The sequence below is a fragment of the Aegilops tauschii genome, chromosome 2 (assembly GCF_002575655.3).
Source record: "Aegilops tauschii subsp. strangulata cultivar AL8/78 chromosome 2, Aet v6.0, whole genome shotgun sequence".
NCBI lineage: Eukaryota > Viridiplantae > Streptophyta > Magnoliopsida > Poales > Poaceae > Aegilops > Aegilops tauschii.
This window is the reverse complement of record NC_053036.3, coordinates 274,134,124-274,148,805: the sequence shown is the minus strand read 5'-3', so window position 1 is coordinate 274,148,805 and position 14,682 is coordinate 274,134,124. Positions and strand designations below refer to the sequence as shown.

The following is a 14,682-nucleotide window of genomic DNA, read 5'->3' as shown; positions in this document are numbered from 1 at the left end:
GGTAGGATGGATTTTCCCTATATATACTCCCTCCGTTCCTAAATATAGGGTGTATAGTTTTTGGCACGGAAATTAAAGAACTCATGTGGAGGGAAAATTTCACAAGTTTTGGGAGAGATTACACCTGACTAATTGACATGAGAAAATAAGGAGCTTGCCCTATATAAGGAAATGTAATCAAATTTCTTAAAAAAAATATTCAAACGAGTGGTGCAACACAACACACCTTATATTTCAGACTTTTTCTAAAAAATCTATACACCTTATATCAAGGAACGGAGGGAGTATAATATAAGCAAGTTATATTATAGTTAATATATATAGGAATATCGTGCCAATATATATAACTCCCTTTTTTTTGCAGTTTTGTCACGTATCGTATTTCTTGCCTTTTTTAGAGAACGTATTTCTCATTTGTACGTCAAAGTACATGTTGTTTCCCCAAATATGAAAATATGTGCATAGCAAAAAGTAGAAAAAGGCTATCATTTCCCCAAATCACGCCGACAACAAAATCCCCTTCTCTACTGTACTGTTCTCTCTACACGGCTGTGATTTGGGTACGGTGGGCAAGGGAGATCATGGGAGGACGCAGCGGGCTGCTCGACCTCGTCATGGCCGGCGCTGCCGTGGCGACGGTGCTGGAGGTTGGAGGCGTGGAGGCGGAGGAGGCAGTGACTGAGCTGACGAAGGGTACGCTGGTTCACGTATTTCCCGGCGAATTGGTGTGTGCTGCAGCGTCTTCCAAGCCATTTCTGATCGAGGAGGGGACCACTCTTTCGAGCAGCTGTTCTTGCGCTGTCCACCAACGAGATCGCATCTCACTGTCGCTGATCTGGAAAGGCAGATGTCGGTCGCCGGGGAGATCATGGGTGCAGGCAGTGAACTTTGGCGTTGAGTAGAACGGCCTGTCGTTCCTTGTCGCTTATAGGAAGAGGAAGAGCAACAGGTATGAATCCCTCTACGGCTCGGAACGCTCCCATTCTGCTCTTGCTTTGCATCATTTGTACTTCATAATGTGATTTACTTAGTTTGTGTATTTAAGCAAGTTAACATTTGGATATTTAAAAGCATTTTTGTTTACATTTTAGCGTTGATTTTGCGCTTGCCATTTCAAGTTAGGAGATAACCTCGTATGTACAATCTTGTTCATGTATGGATTATCTGTAGGATCTACACTATATAATTATTTGATAAGCCACTGATTTCCTTTTCATTCCGTAGGGAATTGAACTTGTATTTTTTTCATGTTAACATTGTACTGATCTTTAATTATTATCTCTTCAGCATTTCCTTGGATTTCTGCTGGATCCACTGGAGATTTGGAGCCAAGAAGGATATGTGGTGGCTATAATAAGCGCTGGCGCGACTACACGGAGAAGCTGGCACTCGCGACCTGCGAAGCAGTACGCGAGGTGAACCGAGTATCCTAGAGCCAGCAACCTGTGTGGAGCAGCGCAGCACACCAGGCAAAGCTGGATGCCGCAAGTAGCAGTGCGGGTTTGCCCTTCTACTCTGTTGCCTTAGTCTAGGACCTCTGCTTTTTATTGATGATTTCCCTAATCGGTTTGCTAAAGTTCCATTACGTTTGTTTTCCATGTCTAGATTCTTCTAGAATTATACGTGATAAAAATTGAAATAGAAAATAGCTGTAGAAATTTGACCGATAAAGTTGATTAATGTTGTGCACCCAGAGAAAACATTAATTTTGGTCGAGGGTTAGTAACAAAAAAATAGTTAAGTTTTTCATCGGTGAGCTACCATGCTACGCATGTTCGTGATATAAATTTTCTTCGTGGCTTCATACGGATCAATTCTCAGTCCATCTATGTTCACCCTTTAATTTATTCATAGTATTCCAGATTGATTTCGAACTAAATCTTTTGAAATGGTGTTGTACATTTGTTCTCGTATGTTTTAAGCGATGCTACATGGTAAAAAGGCAGCCCGGTGCATGTAGCTCCCGCTTGCGCTGGGTCCGGGGAAGGGTCCGACCACTTTGGGTCTATTGTACGCAGCCTTTCCCTACATTTCTGTAAGAGGCTGTTTCCAGGACTTGAACCCCTGACCTCATGGTCACAAGGCAACAGCTTTAAGTGATGCTAGATGGTAGTTTTAGCAAATATTCTAGACACATAATAGCCTTGACCAAGCACACAAATGCAATGCTAATTCTTCTAAATGTTTAACACTTAAATCATCTTTACAGGGAGGAAATTTTTATATCAATACCTTTGGTCTCAATTTCCCAGGGAGCAACTCACATAAGTTGTACGGGTAAGTATTCAATCACCTTTTTAACAGGCTCATTCTGTTTAGTTGTTTCTCATTTTAACATGTTGTCCACCTCATCATCCATCAAATCCCGTTGGGCACAATGGATAAAGAATCATAAATATCTGCTTCCATATTTCCATATAAGGTTTAATAATTGGTGTTTAAATAATAAATTTAATAATTTGGTAGACCATTACTTCTTAAGCTTTATGGTCCAAGTATCACTTCTCAAGCCTCTCATCGGGCACACATGTTTATTTTATTGCATACTTTTGCATACCTAGAGTGAGGATCTTATTGTTGAGTTTGAACCGAAAGATAAGTCTGTGTCCAAATAATTCACTTATAATCTTTGGGACTTCTTCAAATTTTCCATCTAAAGGATTTCAATAGGAATGACACAGATGTATTGAGAATTCTTTCGGCCTCTTCATCAAATAAGATATAATTAGTGCACCACAAATATGATAGTACATAATGATGATCAAATCAGGAGAATATGTTTACTAAGGTGTTGCGCCTTCTGAATATGTATTGCAGTTCTTGCAATAATAATTGTGTGGTTCCTTCGTAGCAATTTTGCTGCAAACATCACATGACATGTACCACCATTGAATATTTTCTTGTAACCAATCAATTGTAGCTATTGTTGTGAACACAACGTACTGAAAGTCGATGAAGAAAATATAGTTATTTAAATAATATGTAGTTACTCATAGAAATATGCCATATACATTTGTAGGTCCTGGAGGCTTGTACGTTATCATATCTTAGAAGAGTTCTGATGCATTACCTGATCTGGTGGGTTGTCATTCCTAATTCCAGTAAGTTCTTTTACTAAGGTTCTCCTTTTGTAAAACATTTGTTCTTCCAGTGTCCCGTGAGTACTTCTATCTATCTCCAACATTTTTGGTAAAGTTTCTTCGGTGGAGTGGTTATAAATAAAAATTAGTAAACATAGATATATTATGGACTTCTATATGATCAATACCTACTAATTTTGTTTGATACCTGCCACGAAGTTCCCAGGTCTCGGGTATATCTAGATTGGTATATATTCTTGTTGCGCTAGTTGACTTTAGGCACAAACCTATTTGAAGAAGAATAAATCGGTTAGATTTATTATGTTGGTATGGCAAAATGACATGTAAACATATTCGACTTACCTTTGAATTTTTGCACCATTGTTTAGATAACAATAATAAGTGTTTACTTGCCAATTACATCCTCAAATGATGAGCTCATCTTCCACATAATGATACTCTAATTTCTCACTCCTTAATAATTCATAATGATAACAATAATATAAGTGAAAGAAAGCAGTCTTTACCCTTTAATGAGAACTGAGACGCATGGATATACACTTACTCTGGCATTAGAATTTCAATCTCACGCATTTCTGAAGTTATTTTTTTCTTTGTTGTCCTTGATTCTATTGGTATAATCTTGGTAAATAACCCAATGACATCTACAAAGTTGAAGATAAATAACTTCAAAATTATAAAGTTAATCATTTGAAGTCCATTAATACAACTGCCAACATATGACTTCAAATTAGAAGTAATGACTTGGAGTAAGATATATGACTATCAACATACCTGAGCATTGTTGCTCTTTTTCTAGCCGTTCTTGTAGGTATCTTTGCTAACAAACTCAAAGTAGTAATCTGGGGAATTTCGAGGAACCTTTCATCTCCTTTAGGGTTGTATTGTATACAAAAATAATTTTAATTTCATTGCTAACTGGGTGATATTTTGTCGAATCTGTAACTTTAAAATTGCTAAAAGCAGAGAACCTTAGTTGATATTTTGTTTATAAGTGTCAATTAGATTCTTTCAAATAGTAGCATGAACTGTATCACCCTTAAAAATTGAATGAAAGATAATCTTAGAAGTAAGTTTTAAGAATAGAAGAAACCCATTGTTAATAATGTTAAGAAAATACCTGCTCATCCATCAAGATCATATCCATGCTTATAAGTTCATCAGTCGAAGGGTTGATTGAATCCCACGTTCTCATTACTTTTGCTTTCTTATTCCATGTTTGTCTGCTTCTTTTACGATAAAGACTTATTGCCTTCAAAACAATTTTAAAAAGAGCGATTCATCTGATAATGCACTAATGAAATTTGGTTAAAAAACAGTGTTCTTCTAACTAATCGAGAATGAACATCAAAATAGGGTGTTCGCAAGGAAGTTCCGAAGACAGCATGGGATGTGAAGATTTGAGCAGACATTAAGCAGTTATATTACCCAAAGTTGATGGTGTTTCTGTCGTTCCTTCTTCGGGGCCTTCGATGTGCTGGGCGTTCTGCCGTCCCCTTCGGTACGCAAGGCATCCTACCCACCTTACTGGTCCAACTGATCGTCCTCGGCGCGTGTGGATGTTGTTGTGTCGATCTGCCTTCAATCTGCTGTACTCGTGTTGTGATGTGTGACGGCGTGTGTTGATTCCCTAGGTGTACCATCTTGTATGATTCTCTCTTGTGGGTGTGGCTTATGTTAGTCCAAAGATTACCGAGTTTGCATTAACTACGGATGAGTGTATTGCGTTAGGAAACCAATTCATGTTCTTCTCAGTTTGTACGTGCAATCATCTAATTTCCTTTTTTCTTCATGCAATGGTATATGCCAGTGTCCTTGCCTAATATGCACCTTGTGCTTCATAGTTTCTATGTGCAATAATATATGTATATGTCAGTGCCTTGCCTAATATGATGCAATATTATAGAAGGTGTTCCAGAACCGTGTCCACCATCCATACTCATGTGCCAGCCGGACATACTGGTCCGATTTACTTTGGATGGGTACTGCTCCGATTATTTTAATTGGTCTATTGTAATTGTCTCCTGTCATCATATATCTATTAATATATCTATTTCTACGTGACGGTGCTAAAGAGTTATACCACAACAATATTTGTACGTAAGTTGTATCTTTAAATCTCAGCCTTTAACCTTTAAGCTAAACGGTTGTGATAATTTAATCTGTGTGGACGAATATGGTGGCTTATTTGTCTCTTGTCTTAATAATATAATAGATTGAATTTCTCAAAAATATTTAAAATTGGAGGATGGTGTAACCCACCTTTCTGATATTTTGACTGTGTGGTTCAGTTGTTGTTCACTACGGAGGGTTGTGTACCACACGTGAACGATAGTAAGTGCGACCGGGAGGTGTGGATCGTTAATTGCGAATTGACTCCTTTGAGCGTTAAATTTTCTTCATGTATTAACATTGCCCTAGTATTTTTCTTCACTAGTATGTTAAATAAAGAGTTCTGTTTCATGCATAATTTAAAACGATTTTTATGGAGAGAAAAAGAAAACCACTCCAACTATATTATATACACGCCGCAGCCTCAGGTGTTGTTTTCTAGGGTTTGCTCTCTTCACACACTCTCTCTATTATATATATACACGATAGAGCCTTAGCGCTTGTAATTGCTCTCTTCGCACTCTCCCACCCTCTCCAGATCTAAACAAGATTGCGTTGGCCTCTCTCTCTCCCCCCTCACTGTTGGTCAAAGAGCCGGTAGGATCCCGTCCATCGGGGAAGGGAAGGAGGCTTAACGTTGTCACCATCGGTGAGGGAGGGAAGCCACTACCGGCGCCGTGGTTTTCTTTCACCCAGCAACGGCGCGGGAGGGCCTTTGGCCCCTTCTTCCTCGCTACCATACATAGTGTGGGAAGATCTGGCCTCCTGCCACCCACCGAGCCACACCCCGACAACCCTAAGATATAATTTACTTAATGCACAGGCATTGCTCTAGCTGGATGTGGATTTTTTCGCTTCTGCACTCGAATCTAGGTGTTGGATCAAACAACAAAGTGGGTGGGGGGGGGGGGGCAGTTGTATATCATGAATCTAGGACGTGGTTCAAAGAGGAAAGGAAGGAGGGAAAGTAGTACAAACTGGCTATCCAACACCTATGTTGGTCGAAAAGGGAAAACAATGACAAATGCAGTACACACATCTGTAAGGAACTAATCTTTCTGCGGGTGGGGGACAAGGCTATAGAGTTTGAGCAGGACTAGATTTGCTACCCTCACATAGGGAAAGGTGTCTGAAAAGAAGAAAAATGGGACCAACACAAATATGCTGCTTGGTTGTTTGTTGCAACAGACTGTGCATCACCCCTTTATACATCGGTGGATGCACATGCACTATTGCAGGATGTTGCTAACGCGACACTACAATCAGAGACCCTTCGACGAAACTATGTGCGATGCATTAATCGTAAACGGTGATGTAAAAAACCAACAAAAAAGATGCAAAACTTTTGCGATGGCAGATACATAAAACACGGTTCAGATTTTAGTTGCGTGTGCGACGCGAGGCATACGGTTCAGTTCAATGAACTATTTGCGATGAGGCGGAACAAAAGAAACGGGCAGCCAGATGAAGGCGTGTGTGATATACGGCATACAGTTCACTCGAATAAACTGTTTGTGATGAGGCGGTGTCGGGACCCCGATTCCAAGTCACACCGATCTAGCCTGTAACACCTCATATCATTTTGCGGCCTCACGCACGGTACTCCCACGGGTGTCGCCTTACCATGGCCCGGGACCGTTTGCGCCTTTTGGCTCACGTATATGACAATGTCGCTAGCATCCATATGACATAGAACCCGGGCCGACATGGCTAGTCGTGAACCCAAAACGGCACTAACGTATGGGGACAGGCATACATGAATCAACATCGAACGTGTCGGTCAGCAGCGTGCGAATCCGGGCTGTAGCACTGGGCTAACAGGACTCCGGGAACCCGGGCTGTAGCAGGCTAGGCAGGACTCCGGATGTCACCGCGTGACATTTCCCCGAAGGGACAGACACAGGAACGATATGAAACACATGCCGGCCAGTCAAGTGTCCAGAGCAGTAGTGCTGGGCTAGCAGGACTCCGGTGAACCGGGCTGTAGCGGACTACTATGGCTCAAGGAGGCACTAGACTACATTTCCCCATAAGAGAGGCTGCTAAGGATAGACAACTAGATTGTCGGATCCCACACATACCAAGCATTTCAATCATACACACAATATGCTCGATATGTGCAAATACAACATGGCATCACAACAAGACTCTACGACTCAGAGTATTTATTCATTAGGCTCTGAAGAGCCAGATATTACAAACATGGGTCTCATGACCCAACATTCAGAGCATACAAGTCAAAGCACATGCGGAAGCTTAACATGTCTGAGTACAGACATCTACAAATGAAAAAGGCCGAGAAGCCTGACTATTTACTAGATCCTGCCGAGGGCACAAGATCGTAGCTGAGGTATCAAGCTAAACGTCGAAGTCCACACGGAACTACTAGCGAGACTGACGTCTCTCTGCAAAACATAAAATAGGCAAACGTGAGTACAAATGTACCCAACAAGACTTACATCAGAACTATCTACATATGCATCGGTATCAACAAAAGGGGTGGTGGAGTTTAACTGCAGCAAGCCAGCTTTGACTCGGTGGCTATCCTAACTATGACTGCAAGTAACTCTTTTGAGGTGGCGCACACGAGTCCACATATTCACCATATCAATACACCACTATGGATCTGCTCCCGTCTCCCTACGAGAACACCATCCATAGCACTCACGCTTATCTTGCGCATTTTAGAGTATCCACTTTCACTTGTCTATGAACTGTACAGGCAACCCAGAAGTCCTTTACCGCGGACACGGCTATTCGAATAGATCATATTAACCCTGCAGGGGTGTACTTCGTCACACACGCTCTCGCCACTTACCACCATGTACACCTCGTGTACCTCGGCAACCTTCAAGCGGAAGCCTGGTGAGGGAGTCGGCCACGACCTGACTAACCACACAAGTCTCTAGTCCAGGTTTATCGCCTATTCGGGTTCCATCCGCAAGGAGATCCGGCCGGGGTGTCGCTCACGGCCCCAAACGATGTGTGCAGGGTTCCCGAGCCCACCATCCGGGTGCCACTCGGTACACCAGGCCACGTGTGCCTAGTCTGTCCCAAGCCCACCTATACCGGGCGCCACTTGGTAGACTACTAACACTACCTACAAACACCAGAAACTAGTTGCAACTCCTGGACAGAGATCAGGTTGATTAATAAGTCGGGAGGGGCACTTAAGCATTCCAATGCGTGGTAGTAACTGTTCATGGATCACAAACACAGAACTCAGTTCCTGAGGACGGTTTCAATGAGACAACCCACCATGTACTCCTACATGGCCTCTCACAGCTACCTTTACCAAATCGTGTTCACACACTTAGCTCTCAACAGTAGGACATGTTCACCAAATTCCAATTCATTCCCGATGAATCAGACCTGACTCAACTCTAAGCAATAGCAGGCATGACAAACAAGCATGAATGAGTAGGCACATCAGGGCTCAAACAACTCCTACTCATGCTAGTGGGTTTCATCTATTTACTGTGGCAATGACAGGTCATGCAGAGGATAAAGGGGTTCAGCTACCGCAGCAAGTAACAGATGAATCGTTGTTGTCCTAATGCAGTAAAAGAGAGCAGGAGCGAGAGAGTGGGATTGTATCAGAATGAGCAAGGGGGTTTTGCTTGCCTGGCACTTCTGAAGATAGCATTGAGTCTTCATTAGTGTCAACGATCACAACGCCGGAACATCGTCTACCGAGAGGGGACAAATACCGGCAACAGAGAGGAAACACATTCAATGCAATGCAACAATATGATGCATGAATGGGACATGGCAATATGCTGTGAATTGAGCTAATGCAGCTAGCAACATGTTAAATGGAGTTGGTTTGAACCCTAGGTTCAATTCAAACTCCATATGTGAGGGTTTAAATGCCATTTATATGATTTGGCCTAAACAGCAGCCATAAGTTGTTCTAACATGCATGGAGATGGTACAGATGGATAGATTGGATTTTTCTGATCATTTTTCATATATAAATTATTTGATTTGGAGCTACGGTTGAATTTCTATGAATTTTAGAAGTTTGCACTATTTTCTGGAATTTCCTGAATTATTTTAAATCCAGAAAAGGATTAATTGCGTCAGCACTGCGTCATGCCTGTGTCAGCAGTCAACTGGGTTGACCCAGGTCAAACCTGACGTGTGGGGGCCACACGTCAGCGACACAGGGCTAATCCCGGTCAAACCCAGCGCTGACTGAGGTTTGACCAGGCCTGGGGCCCACTGTCAGTGGTTGTGGGCGGTTTAAGCAGCGGGGTTAGCGCCTAATGACGGTGCCACATCATCGGTCGCCGGAGCCTTGCCGGCGGCGGCCAAAACGACGGCGGCTCGGCTCGGGTTTGAGCTACGGGGGGTGGTTTGGTGAGCTAAGGGCACCGGGGAGTAGCTCTTGCTCGTCCGCATCCAAAGGACCGGACGGGAGGCAGCGGGGTGGCCGGGAGCAGCGCCGGCGGCGAGCAAGGCGGCGGCCGGAGTTCGGACGGGGCTGGGTTCGGCGCTACGGTGCACGGGAGGAGGAGCTGGTGGTGTCTACGGGCTCCTGGTGCTGCGTTGAGCACAGCGGTGAGCTTGGCTTCGAGCCACTGTGGCTCTAGCCACGTCGGCGACGAGGCACGGCGGCGGCGAGCTTCGGCCGCGGTGGTTAGTGGGGCTAGAGGAAGAAATCGACGGCGGGGAGAGAGGGGTTGGGGTGAGGGGCTCACGGCGGTTGCAGCGGTGGCCTCTTCGAGCTCGGGGAAGGCCGGACGGCGACGAGTCGATGATGGGGATCCGCGGCGGCCGACGATGAAGAAGAGGTCGGGAACGGCGTTTTGAGGCATCTGGCGTCGAGTGGGTCGACGGGGAGGATGAGGGCGTCGAGGCGGAGGCCATGGACACGTCGGCGAGGCGAGGGAGGGCCTGAGGCCATGGCTACGGCGACAGCGAGCTCGCGGCTGTCTCGGCCATGGTGGAGAGGGCGAAAGGAAGGCGAGGGGGAGAATGGTGGGGCGGTCAGAGCGATCCAGACGGCTCTGGCGGGTCTGTCCGCGGCGCCACGCAAGCTAGCAGGCAGGAGGTGGCACAGGCGCGTGTGTGCGCACGGCGAGCACGCGCTCGGCGTCCTTCTGGCGCGGTGGAGACGACGACTGGCGTCGGCCAGCTGGTTTGGGCCGTGCTGGGCCAGGCCAGGTAAGCGCCAGGTGAGTTTGCTCTCTCTCTCTCTCTCTTTTATTTCTGTTTCTGTTTTTCTATTTTGTTATTTTGTTCTGGGCTTTATTAAAAATGCCAGGGCATTTCCAAAAATCATGAAACTAATCAGGGCTACTGTTTAGAATACATCCAACAGTAAACATTTTAGTTTATGATTATTTGAGCATTTAAAATATTTAATAGCATTTAAATGCCCGAATGCAAATACTATATGATTTAATTCAGAGTCCAAATATGTCATGGAAAAATGTGCAGCACCTCTGGTTATTGTTTCCAACATTTTCCAGAAATGATGAACATTTTTGAAAGCCATTTGGAAACACTGAGAATATTTTAGTTGAGCCTAGTGAATTCCTTTGATGCTAGGGTTTATGCAATCCCCATTTCAATTTTCTGCAAAATTCAAACATGATGCACACCTGAAGCTAGCCTAGTGCAATACGAGAAGCTAGGGATGTGACAGGCGGAACAACAGAAACAGGCATCGAGATGAAGGTGTGTGCGATATGCGGCATACAGTTCACTCGGATAAACTTTTTGTGATTAGGAACACAAAAGAAACGGTCAGCCAGATCAAGGTGTGTGCAATATACGGCATACGGTTCACTCGGATGAACTGTTTTCGATTAGGCAACGCAACAGAAATGGTTCAACCAGATCAAGGTTTGTGCATTGGAGGGCGTATAGTTCATTCTGATAAAATGTTTGTGTTGAGCAAAGAGAACAGGAACATTTCATGTAAACAAGATGTGTGTGATACGCGGCAAACATCCAATTACATAGGTGGCTAGTACACACATGACATTTCCACACACCAAAGTAAACTATTACATGCATAATTAACTAGGATAAACGGTATCTGATCATCATCTACTTCTTGTGATGCTTGTCACCACTGCTCTACTAGGATAAACGGAACAGTATTCTTTACTGTGAATAGTTTGCTTTGTTGGGCACACATGGATCATAGCCTTGGGCGAGCAATGTGCCCGCACGCGTCGTGCTAGCTCAATGTTCCTACTATGCTAAGTTTCCATTGATTGATGGCGTTTTATGAACGCGCCACCGTTTCCCGCCATTTCCTCACCGGTTTCCAACCGCCACCCAGCGATATTGCGCATAAACCTAGGCGGCGCGCGACGCATGGTGGCAACAAGCGCAGCCTGTAGCACATCCACCTTTTGCAAGCATGCCAACCCACCAAAGCGCCGTCACTGCCATCAACCTCCTCGATGAGGAAAACAAGAAGGTGCCGCGGCCCGTCGAGGCCGAGGCGCTCCTCAGCAACGCGATGGATGACGCCGTGATGCGCGTCATCGCCAGGGTTGAGCAGACCCTTGGCGCATGGTGCTTCAGCGCCGCGGATCAAGATAGGCATGTCAGCGCCAAGAGGCTGTAGCTCGCCGCACAACAAGATTGATGGCGTGCCGCAGAGCAAGCTAGGCACGTGCGCGTCGAAAGGCCGCGGCTCGCCACATAACGAGACGGTTGGAGCGCCGCAGAGCGAGAGGCGCGGCGTGCCGCACAGCAAGAGCAGATGCATCGTCACATGCCTCCTGTCCATAGGGCATCGCAGCTGGGTACACGTCCCGTCAGTACCCCCATTCCTTGCCAGGAGTGAGCAGAGGCCGTCTACGTCGTACTTGCACCAAAGGCTAGAGGCGCCGTGCTTGCACCAGATGCATGCCACACTGTTCGCATGGGTCGCGCCGTTCGCCTTGTCCGCGGCCCGCTCGATGCCAACGCACTGGTCACTAGGCTCGACCGCCTCCTTGGCCCAGGTGTCCACCTAGGCGCAGTAGAGGAACATGGCCGTCACATCCTTGATCTGGTGATCTCCGATGAAATAGGCAACTTGGAGCTCGAGATTGCGCTCCAGATGTACCGCGAGCGTGTCAACCGGTTGGACGAACACCTGCACGAGTTCAGGTAGAGTCAAGAGCTACCGTAGGCAAGGGCTGATGGTCATGGTCTCATGGTCGCGTTTTATTTTGTTGAGTCGTTTCGACGTCGATCGCTATGTATTCACAACAATCATAATATTGCTCCATTTATGGCTCTGTTTCAATGTGTGTACTTTGTTTTCCGTTCTTATATGTTTTGTTTCAATGTGTGTATATATATGCTTTCCATTCTGTATATGTGGATGATAACAGCTAGATACAAATTACTATATGAGAATAGATAGAAAACGAAATTCATAGTGTATATTAATTGTTCATCAGTTCATCACAGAATATATATAATATCATCACATATACGTGATGATACTTAACTACTAGGTAAAATGCATAAAATTGAAAACGAACAATACTAAAACTAATAATCCATCCTGGGGGCAGTATTCCGGCAGGCCCTTGCCAGCAGCTCACTGGTGCGCGGCGCCTTCCCAACGCGGAGGCAGTACTCCGCCTCCTCTGCCTCGCAGCGCTTGACGTACCGATCTGCCTCTTGCTAGCGGACGAGCGCGAACTATCTTGCCATTTCGTTGGGCACCCACTGGAGCTCCTCGTCGGTGGCATGTTGGAGTTTATCGTCCTAGCTCCACGCAGCAATGAGGCGCCTAGCGCCTTTGACCTTCCTCGCGAAGTACCCGTCTTTGTACACCTCCTCCGCATGACGACGCGCCCGACCCCAAAGCTCCACCACCTCCTTTTTCCAGGCGGCATCACTGACTTCACAGGCCGCCTAGTACTCGGCTTCCTCCTCTGCCACTCCTTCTTGAACGCCACCTGCTTGGCTTTCTTAGCCGGCAGCACTGACTTCCACAGACAAGGATTATACTGGCCCCAAAACCACTCCATAGTTGGGGGGTCCGGCGCAACCTCGTCTGGCGGCACGTAGGGTTCCTACTCGTCGCTGCTGTTCGACTGAGCGTCCTCAGGGGGCGGCGCCTCGTCGTCGGCACATGGGCAGATCAGCGGCGCCATGGCAGAGATTTGAGAGAGATAGAGGGCGAGCGAGGGGAGGATGTAGATGAGAATGCAGGCGGGAGGATGTGAGCAAGGTAGTATTTATTGGCGGCCGGAATCTAGATCGACGGGAATAGTACACACGTCGGTTGCCAGAATTTACGAGTACTGTAGTTTGAATTACACACAATTTCCGCAGCAAAAGCCGTGTGTGAACTTAATAGCTGACGGTTTCCAATACAGAACCATGTCTAATTAATAACCCGCGCCACTCACCTTCCAAACCTCGAGGCGCGAAATAGAGTGCCTATTGTGTGGGGTCCGGTTGTCTTGCCAGATCTATATATTTTCTTTTTTGAACACCAGATATTTACATCGTCTGATCAATTTGTAATTTTTTGGAATTTAAATGCCATGGAACTCCATGCATGTGTCCAAGCCATGACACCAATATGTTTGAAAATTCATTCCAATTTACTGCACATGGAATTAACTCGCACACAAGTACACAAATATGATTTTTCAAATCGTTATGGGCAGCCGTTGCATGTAGATGTAGTTCAAATTTGGATTACGGCCATTAAATGGCTAGAAAATCACTTAAATGTCTCAAAAAGGTCAATTGACCCCTGAAATTTTCCAAATTTTGGCATGACAGTTGTATTAGTGCATGTTAACTATAGAAAAAATTTAAAGGCCATAAGAGGAAGCTATCTCCCGTTCGTCATCAAACATGCATTGTTCCCTCTCGGAACCACAAGCCTTCTAGTGAGTTTCTCCGGTTTGTGAGGGGTGTGTGTCCAAACTTTCGTCAAACAGGCCAAATTTTTTACCACATCATCTTGCTGGCATGACATTACATCAAGCAAGGTGTCATGTGTTTCTGATATTTTTTTTAATTTTTTTTGGAATTTAAATGCCATGGCACTCCATACATGTGTCCAGGCCGTGTCACCAATATGTTTGAAAATTCCTTCCAATTTACTACACATGGAATTAACTCGCACACAAGTACACAAATATGATTTTTAAAACTGTTATGGTTAGCCATTGCATGTAGATATAGTTCAAATTTGAATTATGGTCATTAAATGGTCAGAAAATCACTTAAATGTCTTTAAAAGGTCAAATGACCCCTGAAATTTTCCAATTTTTCACATGACAGTTGTATTAGTGCACGTTAACTGTAGAAAAAATTTGAAGGCCATAAGAGGAATCTATGTCCCGTTCGTTATCAAACATGCATTGTTCCCTCTCGGAACCACGATCCTTCTACTGAGTTGCTCCGGTTTGTGAAGGTTGTGCGTCCAAACTATCGTCAAACATGCCAAAATTTTTACCACATCATCTTGGTGGCATGACATAAC

General features: G+C 45.0%; 1 long non-coding RNA gene across 3 annotated transcripts; it reads left to right on the top strand.

The window, feature by feature from the left end:
• The first annotated feature begins 446 nt into the window (after window positions 1–446).
• Window positions 447–4,924, top strand: LOC109759327 (uncharacterized). Of its 3 annotated transcripts, none has more exons than XR_005767953.3 (5): window positions 447–949; window positions 1,288–2,109; window positions 2,210–2,277; window positions 3,020–3,101; window positions 4,458–4,924. It is a non-coding gene; the product is annotated as an uncharacterized lncRNA (long non-coding RNA). The 3 variants fall into 3 exon arrangements; XR_002232059.3 differs by having other exon boundaries at window positions 457–949; window positions 1,288–1,494; XR_002232057.3 differs by having other exon boundaries at window positions 459–949; window positions 1,288–1,500.
• Window positions 4,925–14,682: the final 9,758 nt, after the last annotated feature.